General features: G+C 44.4%; 1 protein-coding gene across 1 annotated transcript in view; it reads right to left on the reverse strand.

Annotated features, from left to right (window-relative positions):
* The window catches only part of zbtb47b (zinc finger and BTB domain containing 47b), a 261214-nt gene extending 238129 nt beyond the window's left edge, over window positions 1–23085 (reverse strand). The window contains exon 1 of the mRNA XM_067968200.1: window positions 22896–23085. The gene's annotated coding sequence lies outside the window, so the exon portion shown is untranslated. The remainder of the gene's footprint in view (window positions 1–22895) is intronic.
* Window positions 23086–23779: the final 694 nt, after the last annotated feature.

The following is a 23779-nucleotide window of genomic DNA, read 5'->3' on the forward strand; positions in this document are numbered from 1 at the left end:
GTCATTGATGAAGCAGCTGAAGATGGTTGGGCCTAGGACACTGCCCTGAGGAACTCCTGCAGCAATGCCCTGGGGCTGAGATGATTGGCCTCCAACAACCACTACCATCTTCCTTTGTGCTAGGTATGACTCCAGCCACTGGAGAGTTTTCCCCCTGATTCCCATTGACTTCAATTTTACTAGGGCTCCTTGGTGCCACACTCGGTCAAATGCTGCCTTGATGTCAAGGGCAGTCACTCTCACCTCACCTCTGGAATTCAGCTCTTTTGTCCATGTTTGGACCAAGGCTGTAATGAGGTCTGGAGCCGAGTGGTCCTGGCGGAACCCAAACTGAGCATCGGTGAGCAGGTTATTGGTGAGTAAGTGCCGCTTGATAGCACTGTCGACGACACCTTCCATCACTTTGCTGATGATTGAGAGTAGACTGATGGGGCGGTAATTGGCCGGATTGGATTTGTCCTGCTTTTTGTGGACAGAACATACCTGGGCAATTTTCCACATTGTCGGGTGGATGCCAGTGTTGTAGCTGTACTGGAACAGCTTGGCTAGAGGCGCAGCTAGTTCTGGAGCACAAGTCTTCAGCACTACAGCTGGGATGTTGTCGGGGCCCATAGCCTTTGCTGTATCCAGTGCACTCAGCCGTTTCTTGATATCACGTGGAGTGAATCAAATTGGCCGAAGACTGGCTTCCGTGATGGTGGGGATATCGGGAGGAGGCTGAGATGGATTATCCACTCGGCACTTCTGGCTGAAGATGGTTGCAAACGCTTCAGCCTTGTCTTTTGCACTCACGTGCTGGACTCCGCCATCATTGAGAATGGGGATGTTTGCAGAGCCTCCTCCTCCCGTTAGTTGTTTAATTGTCCACCACCATTCACGACTGGATGTGGCAGGACTGCAGAGCTTTGATCTGATCCGTTGGTTGTGGAATCGCTTAGCTCTGTCTATAGCATGTTGCTTCCGCTGTTTAGCATGCATGTAGTCCTGAGTTGTAGCTTCACCAGGTTGGCACCTCATTTTTAGGTATGCCTGGTGCTGCTCCTGGCATGCTCTTCGACACTCCTCATTGAACCAGGGTTGATCCCCTGGCTTGTTGGTAATGGTAGAGTGAGGAATATGCCGGGCCATGAGGTTACAGATTGTGCTGGAATACAATTCTGCTGCTGCTGATGGCCCACAGCGCCTCATGGATGCCCAGTTTTGAGCTGCTAGATCTGTTCTGAATCTATCCCATTTAGCACGGTGGTAGTGCCACACAACACGTTGGATGGTGTCCTCAGTGCGAAGACGGGATTTCATCTCCAAGAGGACTGTGCGGTGGTCACTCCTACCAATACATGTACAAAATTATGAGGGGCAGTGTACAAAATTATGAGGGGCACAGATAGGATGGATACTAAGGAGCTTTTTCCCTTCATTGGAGGGTTCTAGAACAAGGGGACATAGATTCAAGGTAAAAGGCGGGAGGTTTAGAGGCGATTTGAGAAAGAACTTTTTCACCCAGAGGGTGGTTGGAGTCTGGAACTCACTGCCTGAAAGGGTTGTGGAGGCAGGAACCCTCACAACATTCAAGAAGCATTTGGATGAGCACTTGAAATGCCATAGCATACAAGGCTACGGACCAAATGCTGGAATATGGGATTAGAGTAGACCGGGCTGATGGCCGGCGCGGACACGATGGGCCGAAGGGCCTCTATCCGTGCTGTATGACTCTATGACTCTATGACTGTCATGGACAGATGCATTTGCGACAGGTAGATTGGTGAGGACGAGGTCAAGTAAGTTTTTCCCTCGTGTTGGTTCGCTCACCACCTGCCGCAGGCCCAGTCTAGCAGCTATGTCCTTCAGGACTCGGCCAGCTCGGTCAGTAGTGGTGCTACCGAGCCACTCTTGGTGATGGACATTGAAGTCCCCCACCCAGAGTACATTTTGTGCCCTTGCTACCCTCAGTGCTTCCTCCAAGTGGTGTTCAACATGGAGGAGGACTGATTCATCAGCTGAGGGAGGACGGTAGGTGGTAATCAGCAGGAGGTTTCCTTGCCCATGTTTGACCTGATGCCATGAGATTTCATGGGGTCCAGAGTCAATGTTGAGGACTCCCAGGGCCACTCCCTCCTGACAGTATATCACTGTACCGCCACCTCTGGTGGGTCTGTCCTGCCGGTGGGACAGGACATACCCAGGGATGGTGATGGAAGAGTCTGGGACGTTGGCTGAAAGATATTGTTAGCGTGGATTTTGGACTGTTGAATTAAAGGCAACGATGAAGTGACTAATGGGTACACGACAGTGGTATTTACCCAAAAACCACACTGAAATGCGCTTTGTGTAGATTAGACTAACCTTAATTAAAGGCTTAAATATAACGCTTGACTACTAATAAAATGGACACTATTAAACAAAATGGATTCTATTAAACAAAGCGACACTATTAAATAAAATGGATTCTGTGACTGTGGGAAAGACAGTTAAAAGTGTTGAGTTTGTACATTCCAGAACTGGCTTACAGTCTGGGAATACAAAGGACAGTTCACAACGAACTGATAAAACTATAGAACCAGACTGCATGAAACAAAGGCATACTGTCTTAAGGTGATAATAGTTGTTCGGACTTAATTGGTTAATGCGTAAGCAGTCCGTTGTTGCTATGCGGACTTAATTGGTTAATGTGTAAACTGTCCATTGTTGCTGTGCGGACTTAATTGGTTAATGTGTGTAATCAAGATTAATGATGTAAAAGCTACTGAAAATCTGTATTTCAAAGGTATAAAAAAGCATGACAACCATTTTAAAGTTGAGAAGTTATCTGCGTGCATTGCGGAATGTCCAGTCTTCTCCCAAAGCTTTGTCCAATAAACTGCATGTTGAATCTTTAAGTCTGACTCCGAGTGGTGATTTTTTTCCCACAACAATATGATTCTGTGAGTATGGCTATGTCAGGCTGTTGCTTGACTAGTCTGTGGGACAGCTCTCCCAATTTTGGCACAAGTCCCCAGATGTTAGTAAGGAGGACCTTGCAGGGTCGACTGGGCTTGGTGTTTTGCCGTTGTCGTGTCCGGTGCCTAGTGGTCCGATGCCGGGTGGTCCGTCCGGTTTTATTCTTATTATGACTTTTCGTAGCGAGATTTTACAACTGAGTGGCTTGCTCGGCCATTTCAGAATCAACCACATTGCTGTGGGTCTGGAGTCACATATAGGCCAGACCGGGTAAGGGCGGCAGGCTTCCTTCCCTAAAGGACATTAGTGAACCAGATGGGTTTTTACGACAATCCGGTAGTTTCATGGCCATCATTACTGATACTAGTATTTTAATTCCAGATTTTTATTTTAATTAATTGAATTTAATTAAAATAAAAATCTGGAATTAAAATTGAATTTAAATTCGCCAGCTGCCGTGGCGGGATTTGAACTCATGACTCATGACTCTGGATTTTAGTCCAGGCCTCTGGATTACTAGCCCAGTAACATAACCACTATGCTACCGTACACAATACTCCAGTTGTGGTCAAACCAGTGTTTTATAAAAGTTCATCATGACTTCCTTGCTTTTGTACTCTTTCCTCTATTTATAAAGCCCAGGATCCCATATGCTTTTTTAACCGCTTTCTCAACCTGCCCTGCCACCTTCAACGACCTGTGCACATATACCCCCAGATCTCCCTGTTCCTGCACCCCCTAAATTCCAGAGAGTATAGGCCCATTCTACTCAACCTCTCCTCATGGGACAACCCTCTCATCCCAGGAATCAATCTAGTGAACCTGCGTTGCACTGCCTCTAAGACAAGTATATCCTTCTTTAGGAAAGGCGACCAAAACTATACACAGTATGCCAGGTGCGGTCTCACCAAAGCCCTATATAATTGCAGCAAGACTTCCTTACTCTTATACTCCAACCCTTTTGCAATAAAGGCTAACATACCATTTGCTTTCCTAATTGCTTGCTGTACCTGCACGTTAACTTTCTGTGATTCGTGTACAAAGACACCCAAATCCCTCTGAATAACAACATGTATTAGTGTCTCACCTTTTAAAAAATATTCTGCTTTTCTATTCTTCCTACCAAAGTGGATAATTTCACATTTCCCCACATTATACACCATCTGCCACCTGCTTGCCCACTCACTTAACCTGTCTATATCCCTTTGCAGACTCTTTGCGCCCTCCTCACAGCTTACTTTCCCACGTAGCTTTGAATAGTCAGCAAACTTGGATACATTACACTCGGTCCCCTCATCAAAGTCATTGATTATAGATTGTAAATAGCTGAGGCCCAAGCACTGATCCCTACCGTACCCCACTAGTTACAGCCTGCCAACCCAAAAATGACCTGTTTATTCCTACTCTGTTTTCTGTCCGTCAACCAAACCTCAATCCATACTAATATATTACCCCCCATCTCATGAGCCCTAATCTTGTATAACAAGCACTTGTGTGGCACCTTATCAAATGGCTTTTGAAAATCCAAAATATACTATATGCACTGGTTCCCCTTTATCTACAGCCTCAAAAAACGCTAATAGATTTGTCAAACATGATTTCCCTTTCATAAAGCTGTGTTCACTCTGCCTAATCATATTATGATTTTCTAAATGCCCTGTTACTACGTCCTTAATAATAGATTCTGGCATTTTCCCTCCTACTGTCAGGCTAACTGGCCTGTAGTTCCCCGTTTTCTCTCTCCCTCCTTTCTTGAATAGCAGGGTTACATTTGCTACCTCTCAATCCACAAAGACCACTCTAGAATCTAGGGAATTCTGAAAGATCAAAACCAATGCGTCCACTATCTCCGCAGCCACCTCTTAAAACCCTAGGATGTAGGCCATCAGGTTCAGGAGATTTGTTGGCTTTTAGTCCCATTAATTTCTCCAGTACTTTTTCTTTACTAATCTTCATTATGTTAAGTTCCTCACTCTCATTAGCCCCTTAGTTCCCCACTATTTCCAGTATGTTTTTTGTGAAGACAGATACAAAATATTTGTAAGCCTCTTCTTTTAATCTATTATCTTTAACTTGTCTAGTTAGCCAGGGTTGGATCACTTTTCCTGTGGAGTTCTTATTCCTCAGGGGAATGTATATTCGTTGCGAATTATAAATTATTTCTTTAAATGTTCACCATTGCTTATCTACCATCATATTATTTAATCTAATTACCCAATCTACCTTAGCCAACTCGCCCCTCATACCCACGTAATTGGCTTTGTTTAAATTTAAGACCCTGGTTTTGGACTTAACTACGTCACTCTCAAACTCAATGTGAAATTCTATCATATTATGATCACTCTCCCCAGAGGATCCTATATTATTAATTAACCCTATCTCATTACACAATACTAGATCTAAAATAGCCCGTTCCCCAGTTGGTTCCTTGACATATTGTTCTAGAAAACTGTCTCAAATGCATTCTATGAACTCGTCCTCCAAACTACTTTTGCCAATTTGGTTTGCCCAGTCTATATGAAGATTAAAGTCCCCCATGATTATTGCATTATCCTTGTTACATACTCCTCTAATTTCCTGATGTATCCTCTATCCAACACAACAACTACTATTAGGGGGCCTATAAACTACTACCCCCAGTGTTTTCTGCCCTTGTTATTTCTTATTTCCACCCATACTGATCCTACATCCTGATTTTCTGAGCTAAGATCTTTTCTCACTACTGTCTTTAGCTCATCCTTTATCATAGGAACAGGAGTAGGCCATTCAGCCCCTCGTGCCTGCTCCGCCATTTGCTAAGATCATGGCTGATCTGTGATCTAGCTCCGTATACCTGCCTTTGGCCCATATCCCTCAATACCTTTGATTGCCAAAAAGCTATCCATCTCAGATTTAAATTTAGCAATTGAGCTAGTATCAATTGCCGTTTGCTACCCCCCCCCCCCCGCACCTTTTCGGTTTTTCCTATCTTTTCTAAAAGTCAAATTCTCTGGAATATTTAGTTCCCAACCTTGGTCACCCTGCAACCACGTCTCAGTAATGGCTACTGGATCAAACCCATTTATCTTTATTTGTGCCATTAATTCATCTATATTGTTATGGATGCTTCTTCCATTCCGATATAGCACCTTTAATTTGAAATTTTTACTATTTTTCCCTGGTGTGACCTTGGTCATTAATGCCCTCTCTCTCTTTATTCATCCATGGTGTCTCATTATTGGTTAGTTTGTTGGTTCTTGCTTTTTCGAGGGATATATTTCTCTTGAACTCTATTGATCACCGTTTTCATAGAATCATAGAAAATTTACGGCACAGAAGGAGGCCATTCGGCCCATCGTGTCCGCGTCAGCAGAGAAACGAGCCACCCAGTCTAATCCCACTTTCCCGCATTTGGTCCATAGCCCTGCAGGTCACGGCTCTTCAGGTGCACATCCAAGTATTTTTTTTTAAATGAGTTGAGGGTTTCTGCCTCTACCACCCTTTCAGGCAGTGAGTTCCAGATCCCCACCACCCTCAGGGTGAAAATTTATTTCCTCATTTCCACTCTAATCCTTCGAACAATCACTTTAATTCTATGCCCTCCGGTTATTATTGACCCCTCCGCTAAGGGAAATAGGTCCTTCCTATCCACTCTATCGAGGCCCCTCAATTTCGTACACCTCAATCAAATCACCCCTCAGCCTCCTCTGTTCCAAGGAAAACAACCCCAGCCTATCCAATCTGTCATCATAGCTAAAATTCTCCAGTCCTGGCAACATCCTCGTAAATCTCCTCTGCACCCTCTCTAGTGCAATTACATCCTTCCTGTATTGTGGTGACCAGAACTGTGCGCAGTACTCAAGCTGTGGCCTAACTAGTGTTTTATACAGTTCCAGCATAACATTCCTTCTTTTATGTGCTATACCTCGGCTAATAAAGGAAAGTATTCCATATACCTTCTTAACCATCTTATCTACCTGTCCTGCTACCTTCAGGGATCTGTACACATGCACTCCAAGGTCCCTCACTTCCTCTACGCCTCTCAGTATCCTCCCATTTATTGTGTATTCCCTTGCCTTCTTTGCTCTCCCCAAATGCATTACCTCATACTTCTCTGGATTAGACTCCATTTGCTACTTTTCTGCCCGTCTGACCAGTCCATTGATATCTTCCTGCAGTCTACAGCTTTCCTTCTCACCATCAACCACACGGCCTATCTGTGTCATCCGCAAATTTCTTAATCATGCCCCCTACGTTTAAGTCCAAATCGTTAATGTATACCACAAAAAGCAAAAGGACCTGGTACCGAGCCCTGCGGCACCCCACTGGAAACAGCCTTCCAGTTGCAAAAATACCTGTCGACTGTTACCCTTTGCTTCCTGCCACTGAGCCAATTTTGGATCCAATTTGCCGCATTCCCTTGGATCCCATGGGCCTTTACTTTTTTGACCAATCTGCCATGTGGGACCTTGTCAAAAGCCTTGCTAAAATCCACGTAGATTACATCAATTGCGCTACCCTCATCAATCCTCCTAGTCACCTCCTCGAAAAATTCAATCAAGTTAGTCAGACACGACCTCCCCTTAACAAATCCGTGCTGACTGTCCTTGATTAGTCTGTGCCTTTCTAAGTGACAGTTTATCCTGTCCCTCAGAATTGATTCCAATAATTTGCCGACCACCGAGGTTAGGCTGTCTGGCCTGCAATTACTCGGTCTATCCCTCGCTCCCTTTTTAAACAACAGTACAATGTCAGCAGTCCTCCAATCCTCCGGCACTACGCCTGTATCCAGTGAAGTTTGGAAAATGATTGTTAAAGCCTCCGCTATTTCCTCCCTGGCTTCTTATAACAGTCTGGGATACATTTCATTCGGCACTGGTGATTTATTCTCTTTCAAAGATGCTATTCCCCTTAATACTTCCTCTCACTATGTTTATCCCATCTAATAGTTCACACTCCTCCTCCTTCTTAACTTCAATACATATTTCTCACTGCTTTGCTATTTCTTTGCCCTAGTTCTATTCTTATTCCTTCAAAATTAGATTTTTTCCAAATCTATTAATTTGGTCTGTCGTACTTTTGTCTTTCTCAATCATTATTTTAAACGTTATTATGTTATGATCGCTATTGCCTAGATGTTTCCCTCCGTTTACTTCTCTTATCTGTTCTGGTTCATTTCACATTGCTAGATCCAGCAGTGATTCCTCTCTTGTTGGGCTTTTTACATACTGGGTAAGAAAGGAGTCCTGTACACAATGTAAAAAACCCATTCCCTTTTCTCCTTTCCCCACTTCTTCTTGCCAGTTTATTTGGGGATAGTTGAAATCTCCCATGATTATTATTCAATTTTTCTTTTAAAAAAACGAATTTCATAGATTTTTCTACTTATTTCATCTTCCACTATTAGGTGGTCTGTAAAATATACCTATTAACGTGATCAATCCCTCCTTGTCCTGTGTCTCAATCCATACGGAATCTGTTTCTATCTTAATATTACTTATGTCCCTTTTTTTCTATCGCCAGTGTGGTGTCTCTAATTAGTACAGCTTTTCCATGCCCCCTTTTCCTTCCCTGTCCTTTCTAAATGTATTATATCCTACAATATTTAACTGCCAGTCCTGTTCTATATGTAGCCACGTTTTAGTTATCCCTACCATTTCTGGCTCCTCACTATGAATTATTGCCTCCAGTTCCCCCGTTTCGTTTCGGATGCTGTGCAGATTGCTGTACAGGTAATTTAATTTGTTTTTAATAATTGTTCCCCTCTCTTTGCATTTAACAGTCATTTTGCACTTATGTTCTATAACTATTTGTTCAAGATTACTCTTATTCCTTAACTTGGTCTGACCTCTACTCTCATTTCCTATTTCTTTTTTCTTCAGATTTATGTTATCCTCCCCAGATCCCTCCCCCCCCCCCCCCCAAATCTTATTTTACTAGTTTTAAGTCCTATTGACAGCCCTATTTATCCTTTCCGCTCAGACTCTGATCCCATTCCAGTTCAGGTGGAGCCCGTCCCAGTGGTACAGCTCATTCCTGTCCAAGTACTGGTGCCAGCGTCCCATGAAATGGAACCCCTCCTTCACACACCACTCTTTCAGCCGCGCATTCACCTTCCTGATCCGTTTATCCCTATTTCAATTAGCACGTGGCTTGGGTAGTAATCCCGAGATTACCACCCGCGAGGTCCTGATTTTTAATTTAGTTCCCAACTTCTGATATTCTCTTAGCAGGACCTCCTCCCTATGTCACTGGTCCCAACATGGACCTTGACAACTGGATCTTTCCCTTCCCTTTCCAAGTTCCTCTTCAGTTGCTCCGAGAGGTCCTTTACCCTTGCACCAGGTGGGCAACGCACCCTTCTGGACTCCAGGTCGCGACTGCAGAGGATGCTATCTGCCCCCCCTGATTATAGAATTCCCTATGACTACAACCTTTCTATTCTGATCCTCCCCCACCTTGGACTGCCTCCTACTTCACGGTGCCATGGTGAGCATTCTGGCTCTCCTCCCGGCAGCCTTATCCGCACAGGTAGAAAGTACATTGTACCTGTTGGATTGGACCAGTGTCTGTGGGACCTCCTTCTCTACCTCCCTTTGGTCCCCCTTACCCTGCTGAGCTATGAGTCATAGTGTGTCTCTTACTCGCACTCCAGCTCAAGGTCTCTGAGCCGGGGAGTGTCTCAAGGCAGAGACATTTCCTGCAGATGTGGCAATCCGGGACGGTCTCCGGGCTGTCCACAAACTCCCACATATTACAGTCCCGACACATAGCCTGTACTGCCATTTCTAGTTTTTATTTATTTAGTAGTATTAATTTAATTCTAATAGAAACACTTACTGTCTGGATTATATTTAGTAGATGGATTTTAGCTTGATTTTAAATTAATTATTCTGACTACTTGTTTATTTATAGATAAAGATAGGAGTATGTATAGTACATTAAAGACTTAGTTTAATTTCCTCGGGTTCTGCCGCTCCCGCCTCTATGCTGACCATGAGTCACCTTTTGAGATTTTTCCCCGAGTTTGCTTAACTGCTCTGATTTCCAGCTCCTCTCAACTGTTAGTTTTAGTTTAAAAAGCTTTAAAGCTAAACAAACGGACTAACCACTAAAAACACTAACCACAAAACACAATAACCACTAAAAACACTTACCAATAAATCAAATACTTACATGTACCTTGTCTTTCAGTGAGACACAAGAGGCTCCATCTATCGCTGGTTTCCAATTGTGAATAAAGCCCTGCACTATTGTCTTGAACACATCGCTCAATGTAAGCATTACCAAATAATAGTCTGATACCCGTTTTGGTGGCTCTTAACCTATTTAGGTTGAAGGGTAACATTTTAAGCTATAAAATAGTAATTGAATCGCTGAACTCAGTCACCAGAATGATACCGGGGCTCAAACTGTTAAATTATGAGGTCAGGTTGCATAGACTAGGCTTGTATTCCCTTGAGTATAGAAGATTAAGGGGTGATCTAATTGAGGTGTTTAAGATGATTAAAGGATTCGATAGGGTAGATAGAGAGAAACTATTTCCTCTGGTGGGCATAACTTTAAAATTAGAGCAAGGCTGTTCAGGGGTGATGTCAGGAAGCACTTCTTCACACAAAGGGTGGTGGAAATCTGGAACTATCTCCCCAAAAAGCTGTTGAGGCTGGGGGTCAATTGAAGATATCAAAACTGAGATTGATCGATTTTTTTGTTAGGCGAGGGAATTGAGGGTTACAGAACCAAGGCAGGTAAATGAAGTTAAGATACAGATCAGCCATGAATCTAATTGAATGGCGGAACAGGCTCGAGGGGCTGAATGACATAGAATGGCTTACTTCTGTTCTTAAGTTCCTAACATGCAAGCTTGTGTATTGGTAATCTAATTTTTGTCTTAGATATTCATTGTTTGTTCTGGCTGAAAGGGATGCAGGGAGGCAAGAATATAGAGCTACAGCTTTTTGGGATTGTGGAGTTGCGGCGAGGGGGGAGGGGGAAAGGAGGAGGGAAATAAATGGGGCGATAATCCATCAGTTTGTGTCAGTACAACGTGGAAAATATGTTGCAATCAGCACAAAAACTGCAGGATAATTGCAGAGCGGTGTTATTGATTGGAGAGCGCAGTGCGAGACCACCTCGAGATTTAAAGCAAAAAGAACCTGCCTTCATAAAGCACCTTCTCCTGTCCTCAGGACCTCCCAAAGTGCTTGACGCCCAACAAGTTACCTTTGAAGTGTAGTCACTATTTGTTACATATGCAAACATGACAGCAAGTTGGCACGCAGAAAGGTCCCACAAACAACAAATGAGATACATGAACAGTTAAACTTTTTTTTTATTATTGGTAGCGTTGATTGAGCAAGGAATGTTGGCCAGCACACCGGGAGAACTCCATGCTCCACTTTAAATGAAGAGCTAAAGGGGATTCCATGATCCGGTGCTCCCAGAGAGGAGCGATATTCATGGGGAAATCGCAAGCAGCGGCAATAGTCCTAAGTAAAAATCCCAGTGAGGGCTGCTTTATACCGAGAGCAACCGATTGCAGAATTACCCCTGTAGTCTCGTCACTTTTCCTTCACACCAGCAGCAATAATGACTGCAACCACTATGGGGTCATAAATTTAAGATAGTCACGAACAAATCCAATCAGGAATTCAGGAGAAACTTGTTTACCCAGAGAGTGGTTAAAATATGGAACTCACTACCACATGGAATGGTTGAGGTGACTAGCATAGATGCATTTAAGGGGAAGCTAGATAAACACATGAGGGAGAAAGGAATAGAAGGATATCCTTTTTTAAAAAAAATTTGTTCATGGGATGTGGGCATCGCTGGTGAGGCTGGCATTTATTGCCCATCCCTAATTGCCCTTGAGAAGGTGGTGGTGAGCCGCCTTCTTGAACCGCTGCAGTCTGTGTGGTGACGGTTCTCCCACAGTGTTGTTAGGAAGGGAGTTCCAGGATTTTGACCCAGCGACGATGAAGGAACGGCGATATATTTCCAAGTCGGGATGGTGTGTGACTTGGAGGGGAACGTGCAGGTGGTGTTGTTCCCACGTGCCTGCTGCTCTTGTCCTTCTAGGTGGTAGAGGTCGCGGGTTTGGGAGGTGCTGTCAAAGAAGCCTTGGCGAATTGCTGCAGTGCATCCTGTGGATGGTGCACACTGCAGCCACTGTGCACCGGTGGTGAAGGGAGTGAATGTTTAGGGTGGTGGATGCGGTGCCAATCAAGTGGGCTGCTTTGTCCTGGATGGTGTCGAGCTTCTCGAGTGTTGTTGGAGCTGCACTCATCCAGGCAAGCGGAGAGTATTCCATCACACTCCTGACTTGTGCCTTGTAGATGTGCCTGATAGATTTAGATGAAGTAGGGAGGGAGGAGGCTTGCGTGGAGCATAAACACCATAGACCGAATGGCCTGTTTCTGTGCTGTACATGCTTTGTAATTCTATGTAGCGTGAAACCACCTAGAATCATAGAAAGGTTACAGCACAGAAGGAGGCCATTCGGCTCAAGTCCATGCCGGTTCTATGCAAGAGCAATCCAGCTAGTCCCACTCCCCCGCCCTTTCCCCGTAGCCCTGCAAATTTTTTTCAAGTACTTATCCAGTTCCCTTTTGAAGGCCATGATTGAATCTGCCTCCACCACCCCCTCAGGCAGTGCATTCCAGATCCTAACCACTCGCTGTGTAAAAAAGTTTTTCCCTCATGTCACCTTTGGTTCTTTTGCCAATCACCTTAAATCTATGTCCTGTGGTTCTTGACCCTTCCGCCAATGGGAACAGTTTCTCTCGGTCTAGACCCTTCATGATTTTTTTAAAAAAAATTAACCGTAAAATTTTTAAATCTTTAGAGACTTAAAGAATTTTTTGGAAAAAAAATCCCACGCCCATCCCAACGTGAATATTTGGAGAAAGAGCTGATGGGACACTCAACTGTCCACTAATTTGAAAAATATTACCAGTGTCTTACACGAACACGCACACAATTTAACTTGCTGTTTGTGGAACCTTCTTTCGTGAAAATTGGCTGCTGCACTTCAAAGAGCAATCCAGGTGATGCACTTCAAGGCGTTTCTCACAGACGTGGGAAGGCACTGTATAAACCACAAGACTTTCTTTTTTAAGCATGCATGCACAGAGCTGCACTTTGCCCGAGTGGGGGGGGGGGGTGCGCAGAGCTGGCAGCATGACTCAGTACTGCTAGTTTGCATCACTCATCTCATTGCTGTTTGTGGGATCTTGCTGTGCACAAAACGGCAGCTGCAGCTGCCTGTTCATCAAATCGTACAACGATACAGCACAGAAGGAGACCATTCAGCACATCGTGCCTGTGCCTGCTCTTTTGAAAGAGCTATCCAATAAGCCCCACTCCCCTGCTCTTTCCTCATAGCCCTGCAATTTTTAACCCTTCAAGTATTTATCCAATTCCCTTTTGAAAGTTATTATTGAATCTGCTTCCGCCATCCTTTCAGGCAGTGCATTCCAGATCATAACAACTCGCTGCATAAATAAATTCTCATCCCCCCTTCACCTATTTCTTTTGCCAATTACTTTAACTCTGTGTCCCCTGATTACTGACCCTCCTACCAGTGGAAACAGTTTCTCCCTATCTACTCTATCAAAATCCTTCACGATCTTGAACACCTCTATTAAATCTCCCCTTAACCCTCTGTTCTAAGGAGAACAGCTTCTCTGGTCTCTCCACATAATTGAAGTCCCTCACCCCGGGTACCATTCTGGTAAACCTCCTCTGCACCCTCTCCAAGGCCTGTTGGGCTTGAAATGAATTTGCCAGCTACGAAACAGTTTGAGGCGCGTCCGTTAACAGCAACTTTCTTTCCTACAGCGCTCGGCGCGCACGACGGGACTTTTACACCACGGTGGATCGTGAGTGGGGAAGGAAAGCACCATATATAAAAAAAGGTCTCCTTTCTAAAGCGGACATCATTGTCAAAATTGCACTAGAAAAGGGCCAAAGGGGAAGGAGGAGAGCACAGGCAAAGGAGACCTGCAGCAAGCCAGACCTCTCTGCAGACTGCTGCTAGTGCAGCCCAGTTTCCTATTAAACCAACTGACCCAGTTTATAATGGTGCTTTCCTGGGACTGTAGGGCACTAAAGGGAGATGGAGAAACAGTGTGTGTGTCTCTCTCTCTCTCTCTCTCATGTCCTAATAAGATCAACGTCATCAGATCCCGACAGCGTGTCCCCTGCCCACCTTCTGTGGCTGGAGAGCTGTGGGGGGGGGGGGGGGTGGAAACAGCACATAAAATAACAGGGTTAAAACACCACCGGGTTGCTCGAGAAGGTGGTGGTGAGCCACCTTCATGAACTGCTGCAGTCTGTGTAGTGAAGATGCTCCTGTTAGGTAGGGTCTGATGTAAGTGACTTGCTAGGCCACTTCAGAGGGCAGATAAGAGTTCTTATGAGTTCAAATCCCACCATGAAAGTTTGAGAATTTGAATTCAGTTTTTAAAAATCCGGAAATAAAAAAGTCGACATGAGTAAAAGTGACCATGAAACTAATGCCCTTTAGGGGAGGAAACCTGTTGCCGGTCCGGTCTATATGTGACTCCAGTCCCACACCAACGTGGTTGATGCACTGCAGCAACTCGCCAAGGCTTCTTCAACAGCACCTCCCAAACCCACGACCTCTACCACCTAGAAGGACAAGGGCAGCAGGCACATGGGAACAACACCACCTGCACGTTCCCCTCCAAGTCACACACCATCCCGACTTGGAAATATATCGCCGTTCCTTCATCGTCGCTGGGTCAAAATCCTGGAACTCCCTTCCTAACAGCACTGTGGGAGAACCTTCACCACACGGACTGCAGCGGTTCAAGGCAGCGGCTCACCACCACCTTCTCAAGGGCAATAAATGCCGGCCTCGCCAGCAACACCCACATCCCATGAACGAATAAAAAAAAACAACTGCCCTCTGAAGTGACCTAGCAAGCTACTCAGTTACATCAGTCCCTACCTAACAGCAGTGTGGGAGAACCTTCACCACACAGAATGCAGCAGTTCAAGGCGGCGGCTCACCACCACCTTCTCAAGGGGCAACTAGGGATGGACGACGAATGCCGGCCTGGCCAGCAAAGCCCACATCCTGAGAATGAATTATTTTTTTTTAAAAAAACCTTCAATGGAGATCCGTTTTATTTTGCAAACTCAATAACATGTTCAAGTTCTGGGCTGAGAATAGATTGTACAGAACATTAACCCATTTTTTCCTCTTTCAGACGGTGACTATGTATGCATTCCTCTTTTTATTTCAGACTTCCAGCATTCAGTTTTTCCTTTTTAGCATCACTAAGTTGGCACAAAACACGTGCAGTGCAGTCTGTCATCATCCTGTCAACAGTCAGGTGCAACTGCTCACCGCTCTTTTCAATCTAAAACCAGATTGAAAAGAGCGGTGAGCCTGCCTGGTATTATACGGATTTTAATTGGAACCTGTCTCAGTTTGAAATATTTCTCGGGAGTGAATCACAGAGATTGTCACCAGAATTATTTTCTGCTCTTTTCAAAAAGTGATAGCGCAGGAGACCCTCTCTTACCACTACCCCCGACTCCCCCACCAATGATCACCGCGCTGGTCTCTATCCTCTCCCCAGCTCTTCTTCAAAATAACGCCGTGGGATCTTTCACGTCCACCTGAGATGGCAGACGGGGCCTCGGTTTAACGTCTCAGCCGAAAGACGGCACCTCCAGCAGCGCAGCACGCCCTCAGTGCTATACGAGGAGTGTCAGCCTAGATTATATGTCCCAGTCCCTGGAATGGGACTTGAACCCACGACCTTCTGACTCATGAGTGCGACCCACTGAGCAGTGATGGACACTCCTGGAGTGTCCACTCCAAATCATTACATCCTTGGTTTCTGCAGTGGCAGTCTATTTAAGGAGGTACGCTGGTTAACGAGATACTATCCATCTTTGGAGGTGCTTTCCACCACTTTACAACTAGTTGTTAACTCTTAAAATCTATTGTTTCTATTCATCGAGATGAGGGACGTCCATGTTGGGGATCAGAATGGTGTCAGCACATGCACTCCCAGGTTAGATACAGCAGCTGCAGGCAGAGTGAAGCTCCTTCTCTGCACAATGTGTCTCAGCCCGAACCTCAAAACAGCACCCATTCACCTCCCCCCCACACCTGCATCAGTGTGACATCTTTTACTTTCCCACTCCAGCCATTCTGTGATCGCCCCGAGCGAGATTGCAAGCCTAGTGGCAGCGAATATCAAATTAGGGATCGTTTTTATACTGTGAACTCAAGCCCATGGACACAGACCGGCCAAACTCACTCCACAGAAGACCTAGAGCCAGCAGACATAGTGAGTACACTCTCATGCCATCAATCTTGGCTGGATTTAAACCCTGATCCCAGAGATGAAAGGAGACCGCCTTTCTTTTTAAAAAGCCATTTTCACCCCCCCCCCCCCAACCACCCCATCGCACCCCTCTTCTCTAATCCTGTTCCATCAACATCCAGAAAACAGGAATCAGATAACCTGTTCCCACTAAACTCTGCTTTTATAATGCAGAACAGGAAAGTGTACATTTGTAGAAATGCATAACATAATCGGGCATACTCACTCTCCATATACTGATTGGACTGGACCCAAAATGGTGGTCCAAATCCAGAAGCTGTATGAACCCATATTGTGCAAAACCCTCAAAGACATAGGCCTTGAAATCTGCTGCTTTCAAGCCTTTTCCTGTCCCTTATAAAAGAAAGACTTGTATTTACATAGCACCTTTCATGACCTCAGGATGTCCCAAAGCACTTTACAGACAGACAATGAAGAATTTTCGAAGTGTAGTCGTTGTTATAATGTAGGAAACGTGGCAGCCAATTTGCACACAGTGAGCTCCCACAAACAGCTATGAGATAATGACCAGATAATCTGTTTTCAGTGATGGTGGTTAGAAGGTGTAGCATTCTCACAAAACTCCACTCCCGGGCCCCTTAACACCGGGCCAGATGTACCGTAAAATGAGGAGCTCCTATTAATCATTCCACCCCCCCCCCCTGCCACTGCCCAAGTGACACTGAATCATGCTGCAGAGTTCATTCCAAATCATTACATCCTTCCTGCAGCTACATCTATGCAAGAAAGAGCTTGCGCATGTACAGCACCTTATCGCTGTTTGGACTGAAGCCACCAGTGTTAGGTACAAAAAGTAAGCGGCCAATTTGTGCACAGCAGGATCCCACAAACATCAAGTGGAGTGAATGACCAGAGCACCTGTAAAGTTATCCGCTGTTCTTCGAATCTCTTGTGTTCATATGAGCAGGGGCCTCAATTTAAACACTTCAAACAGCAGACGGCACCTCCGACAATGTAGCACGCCACCGAAGGGTTGGCATAGACCTACTCCCATTCTTATCAGGGTTGCCAACTCTGGTTGGACATATTCCTGGAGGTTTCATCACATGATCTCCGCACCCCCACATTCTCGTCAATCCTCGCGGGGCGCAGCCTTCCCATAGCCAATCGGAAAGCGAACAGACTCTTCATTCCCCGATTGGATGATGCTTGACCGTCCACTATTTTTGTGACTCGTAAACAAGTGTTGAAAGAAACGTTTTTTTTTTAAAAACACAATTTTTCTCCTAGGTGTTGGTCTTTAATTCCTGTAGACTCCAGGGTAATCCTGGAGGGTTGGCAACCCTAGTTCTTATGGTTCAAAGCAGCATCAATTATAAGCTCAAATCCGTCATGGGGTTTGAACCCATATGCTTCTAACTCAGGGGGTGTCCAACTGAGCCAAGCTGACACATAGGGAATATTTAACATATGCGTGGAATTCCTTTGCCCACCATGTTAAAGGGTCCGTTAACCAAACACATGAAGCACTGCTGTTAGCAGAGTGTCATTTCAACATTTAAAAGCTGGATTAAACAAAGATGGCGTTTTAGCAATGCAGCGTATTGACACGAACACGATGGGACCATCAAATTGGAGGAAGATGCCAAACAGAAGAGGCTACGTGATTTCCCAAAGGGAAGCAACAGAAAGAGAATCAGTGGGGAAAGTTACCCCAGGTTTCTGAGGTGAGGAACTGGAGGGCTGCTGGCAGCCATGGTCCCAAGAGTTCCAACTTTCAAGAGGAGAACAGGGGTTTAAAAAAAAAACTGTCTTGAATTTAAATTGAGCAAAATCCTCAAAATACATGTGGGATATTTAAATAAACATCCTACTAAATCTGGAAATGCAGAATTGATCCTCACTTAAGAGATCTGTTCAAAATAATGTGTACATGAACACACACAGACACTAGAGGGGTGTGTAAACCTACTGGTATATGTACGTGGTACATGATCTATTTAATACTGATGTGGAGATGCCGGTGATGGACTGGGGTTGACAATTGTAAACAATTTTACAACACCAAGTTATAGTCCAGCAATTTTATTTTAAATTCACAAGCTTTCGGAGGCTTCCTCCTTCGTCAGGTGAACGATGTGAAAATGAAATCCTCGAAATGAAATCGCATTTATAATTCACAGAACAATGCTTGGTGAGTACAGACAGTTTTTTCAACTGCCCGTTGCCAAGGCAATCAGTGTGCAGACAGACAGGTGTTACCTGCCAGGTCTCACAGAATATACTGTGAGATATTCTGTGAGACCTGTATATTCTGTGAGACCTGGCAGGTAACACCTGTCTGTCTGCACACTGATTGCCTTGGCAACGGGCAGTTGAAAAAACTGTCTGTACTCACCAAGCATTGTTCTGTGAATTATAAATGCGATTTCATTTCGAGGATTTCATTTTCACATCGTTCACCTGACGAAGGAGGAAGCCTCCGAAAGTTTGTGAATTTAAAATAAAATTGCTGGACTATAACTTGGTGTTGTAAAATTGTTTACAATTATTTAATACTGAGCATTGTATGGAATTCACAGACACCAGAAGTGGTGTGTGTAAACCTGCTGATGTGTTACATCGAGACTACAGCACAGAAACAGGCCATTCAGCCCAACTGGTCTATGCCGGCCTTTATGCTCCACACGAGCCTCCTCCCACCCCTCTTCCTCTAACCCTATCAGGATACTCTTCAGTTCCTTTCTCTCATGTGTTTATCTAGCTTCCCCTTGTGTACATCTATACTATTTGCCTCAACTACCCCTTGTGGTAGCGAGTTCTACATTCTTACCGCTCTCTTGGTAAAGAAGTTTTTCCTGAATTCCCTATTGGATTTATGACCTTTAGCTTTGGACTCCCCCATATATATGGGTGCATTTGATACATGATGTTTTTAGTGGGCACCACACTTTAGGAAGGATGTCAAGGCCTTAGAGAGGGTGCCGAGGAGATTTACTAGCACGGTGTCAGGGATGAGGGACTTCAGTTATCTGGAGAGACTGGAGAAACTGGGGTTGTTCTGCTTAGAACAGAGAAGGTTAAGGGGAGATTTAATAAAGGTGTTCAAAATCATGAAGGGTTTTGATATGATCTGGAATGCTCTGCCTGAAAGGGTGGCGGAAGCAGATTCAGTAGTAACTTTCAATGAGGAATTGGATATTTACTTGAAAAGGAAAAATTTGCAGGGCTATGGAGAAAGAGCAGGGGGAGTGGGACTAATTGGATAGCTCTTTCAAAGAGCCGGCACAGGCACGATGGGCCGAATTCTATGATTCTAGTGTTGAACAGAGTGTACGAAATTCACATAGACACGAGAGGTGGTGTGTGCAAACCTGGTGATACGTGTATGCGATACATGATCTATTTAATAGTGAGCACAGTGCGTGTAATTCACTAGAGGTGGTGTGTGTAAACCCGATGATGTGTACAGGTGATCCACAATGTATCTAATGCTGGGTGCTGTGCACGTAATCTAGGTACAGGAAAGCAATTCCAAATCGACTTGCTGCTAATTTTCTTCTTGCCCAATCGCTTCTCCCCCACACTGAACAGTTACAGTCGGAGACAGTTTGTTTCTGATCACACACACAGGCAGCTAAATTCACGGGAACAGAAAAGCTGATTTTAGGAGGAAAATGGTCACGTCAGCAATTTTTATTTAAAGATTTTCATAACAATCAAGATCGAGGCAATGTTAGAACGACAAAAAAAAGAGGCAAAACTAAACCTGAGACAGCAGCTATTCCCAAATAGTGAAAACAGGGGCAATTACAAAACAATCAGTACTGGCATCAATGAGACAGACAGGCTTGCATTGATAGATCACTTGATCACACCATCAAAACATCTCAAGAACAACGAGCAGCTTTTAGAGTGACAGTTATGCGGGCAAACGCATGATCAAATCTAATCAAAAGTCATAAATCGTTCTGACACAAGAAATATAGACATAGAATCATACAGCACAAAAGGAGGCCATTCAGCCCATCGTGCCTTTGCCAGCTCTTCAAAAGAGCTATCCAATCAATCCAACTCCCCCGCTCTTTCCCCATAGCCCTGCAAAGATTCATAAACCGCTCTGCACCAAAAATACATGTACAAAAGGAGGACCCAAGTAACCAGGCTGGCCCAGGATATATTTGGCTGTTTCCGGCCTAGAACGCAAACCCACCCAACTCAAGCCTGAACCTAGCCTTTACTGAGTTATATAACATAGAATGTACAGCACAGAAACAGGCTATTCGGCCCAACAGGTCAATGCCTCCTCACTCCCTACTTCATCTAACCGTATCAACATATCCAATCAGGCCGGGCCAATTTAATTTCGAACCCCGGGACGGAGCGGGTGGACAATGGTCTCTTGGGTCCGGATTCAACAAGGCCCAGAGTTACCCTGTCCCCCACGATACATAGTTACTGAAGTTGGTTCATTTTAGGACACTCAGGCCAAGGCAGGAGTTCAGAAAAGGAAACCGGATTTGGGAAAAATTGATCCTGACAAAGCTTGGTTTGTCAATTCTGATCTTTTCAGACTGGACCCTGTTCCAGTCACCCAGAAGCAAACAGCCTGCAATGGGAGTCTGTAAGATCGAAATATTACCATGTGCAGTAGGATCGGAATCAATTAACTCACACGGGGCACATCAGTGATTAAAGTACCATAACAGTATTGAGACAGACAGAACAATACTTGATCTCAAAAACATTATGATGTTACCGGTGATCTGTATATTAGTACTGTACTAGGTGCTGAATCACAAATACGATCCTTGTGTTAAAAAAACTGGAACTTTAAAACTATATATTTTTTCTATTATTGCCCCTCTCCCCCTGGAGCACTTCCGCATTATTAGAGCATCGATGTCACATCAGGACTCGGTGCGGAGGGAAGGAGGTGCTATGCTCTTAAAGAGGGCTGCGACTCATCTCCGTATTTAAATCAGCCGCACACAATCCTCTGTTCTTGCACATGTTACATCAATAAGGAATTAAAACATACACGTGTAATTTACAACGTTAAGCTGGGTTCTGCATGAACAGCTATAAATGGTCAGCTGATCACGGTCATGGTGGCAGAGAAGAAAGAATTTGTCTAACACCTTGCACACCCTCAGGAAATCCCAAAGCACTTTAGAGCCAATGAATCACTAAGTGTTGTTATGTAAGGAAATGCAGCAGCCAATTTGCACACAACAAAGTCCGACAAACAGCAATGAGATTAAGTGGCCAGTTCACCTGTTTTGGTGGTGTCGGTTTTTAAGATTAAAACGTGGCCAGGATACAGGGTCTGCTCTACTTCAAATAGTGCCAGATCTTTCATATACAACCCGAACGGGCAGACGAGGCCTCGGTTTAACGTCTCATCTGAAAGACGGCACCTCTGACAGTACAGTGCAGTACTGCACGTGAGTGGCAGCCGAGATTATGTGAGATTTGAACCCACAACCGTCTGACTCAGAGGCGAGTGTGCTACCACTGGAGCTAAACTGACAAGGGTGTGAAGTACAATTTTGGAACCCACAAACCCTAACCCTAATGCAGCCTTACAATCAGGTAACCCAATCCCAACACAGTATTAACTATAATCTTAAAAGTTGGGGTAGTTTATTAACGTCAACTAAAACCTCCAATTTAGATTTGATTAAATCAGACTCTTTAGGGGGGTAATTTTAAACTTAAACCCGCCAGCCAGGAAACCCAATGGAGTGTAAAATTGGGTACGGTGTAAAACGAGCGTTAGGTTAAAATCGCCCCACTGATCTCCCCGATGTCTTACGGGTGAACGCACTGCTTGGTGCAATACTGAGCAGTAAGGCCCCAGAGTCAGCCCATGGTCTGTGCTGATCTGAATGAGGGGAGCACTAGATAGTGATCAGCATGGGGAACCTTGGCTGATCATTCTCCTCTTTCCTTCCACCACCCCCCAAAATTCGCTAGCTCAGGGTGCTGCCATCAAAGTTGTAAGTTCGAACGAGTTTAGAGACACGCGATTAAGAAATGTAGTTTGAATTCGTAGGGGGGGGGCGGATTTTAAACTTGCTTGGTGTTGTGGACTAATGGAAGTTTATCCAGAAATAATTCGATAAGGGTAATTCCGTCTCCAGCCCAGGTACAATACCAGTCTGGTTAAACACATACATAACACCTTAAACCAATCTGACCCCTGGGGTAGAAAGGAGGAGAGCGCGGTAGTACATGGCAAGAGAAAATCGACTCAATTACTGTCAGCAGGATCAATCTGAAGTGCGTTACAGTATTTCCATGTTATATCCAACCCGGCTAGTGGAGGAGGAAGAAAAGTTTGCAAACAGAGGCGCTACCGTAAAACATTCATATTTATAAACAGATATTCATCAATTTTAAAAATAGTTAAACGCTCCGCTTGATATAATTGCAAGGTCGGCAATTAAATAATGAGACTATTCGATTGGGATTTAGCAAACTAAAATTTTAAAAAGTTTGTAAATTTAATTTTTTTAAAAAAATAATGTACAAATGTTTGCACAGACACGGCAAGTCGACTCGGTGGCTTCAACTTGTACTTTCGCAAAGAAGAGAGCGAAAGACACTTGGGTGGGATGGGGTGGAAAGACACTTTGTAAAACTTACCAAATATGGTTGTTGGGAGTGGAGTTAAAGCGAGTTGTTCGGGACTCCCAGGCGCTGTCGGTCTGTAATACACCCGCCAGACCAGAGTGTTAAATAACAAGTACGATCCTCGGACAAAATGAAAGCAACTTTTTTTTAAAAACTTTTTTTTTTGTTTTTTTTCCCCCTCCTTATTTGCCCCTCTCCACCACAAGTGGTAAAGACCTTTGCACTTGGAACTTGAAAAAAAAATCTGGAGCACTTCCGCGTTGTTAATTACAGGCTTGATGTCACTTCGGGACTGGAGGGCGGGGCAGAGCTCTTAAAACAGTCGAGTCCCTCCAAATCGTCACATTTTATATCATTTATTGTGTATCTGTTTCATAATCGGTCAAACGCCAGTGCTGTTTTAATCAAAGGCTTTGTAACAACAAGGGATGAAAGCATGCAACAACACACAAAAAAAAGTAGCTGGATTTAATAGTGTACAACTGTAAATAGTCAGCGGATCTCAGCCAGGGTTAGGTTACAGCTCTCAGTCCAAGTTTCGGTCGGATAGCCCCCTGTTTTTTTGTGGGTTGTATGTTTGTTTGTTTGTTTTTTGTGTGTATGTGCATTTATGCAAAGTGGCCAGGAAAAATCAGTTTGTTTCTTCAGGTGTCTTGAATGTACCAGATTTTTTTTTAAAAATTGGGATTTTTACATCCACAGGACGGCTGACAGCAGAACGAAACTGGGACCAATATCGCGGGGAAGGTTAACTAGGGGGGCAGGGTTTCAACCAATGTGGGAGAGGGGAGGCGAAGGGAAAAGCGGGACAAAAAAAGTCAGGATGAGGGATGCAAAAAATAGAGAAAAAACCAAACCCAGGGAATCCAAACTAAGATGTCTAATGTTAATGCACG

Source organism: Heptranchias perlo, chromosome 2, assembly GCF_035084215.1.
Source record: "Heptranchias perlo isolate sHepPer1 chromosome 2, sHepPer1.hap1, whole genome shotgun sequence".
Lineage (NCBI taxonomy): Eukaryota > Metazoa > Chordata > Chondrichthyes > Hexanchiformes > Hexanchidae > Heptranchias > Heptranchias perlo.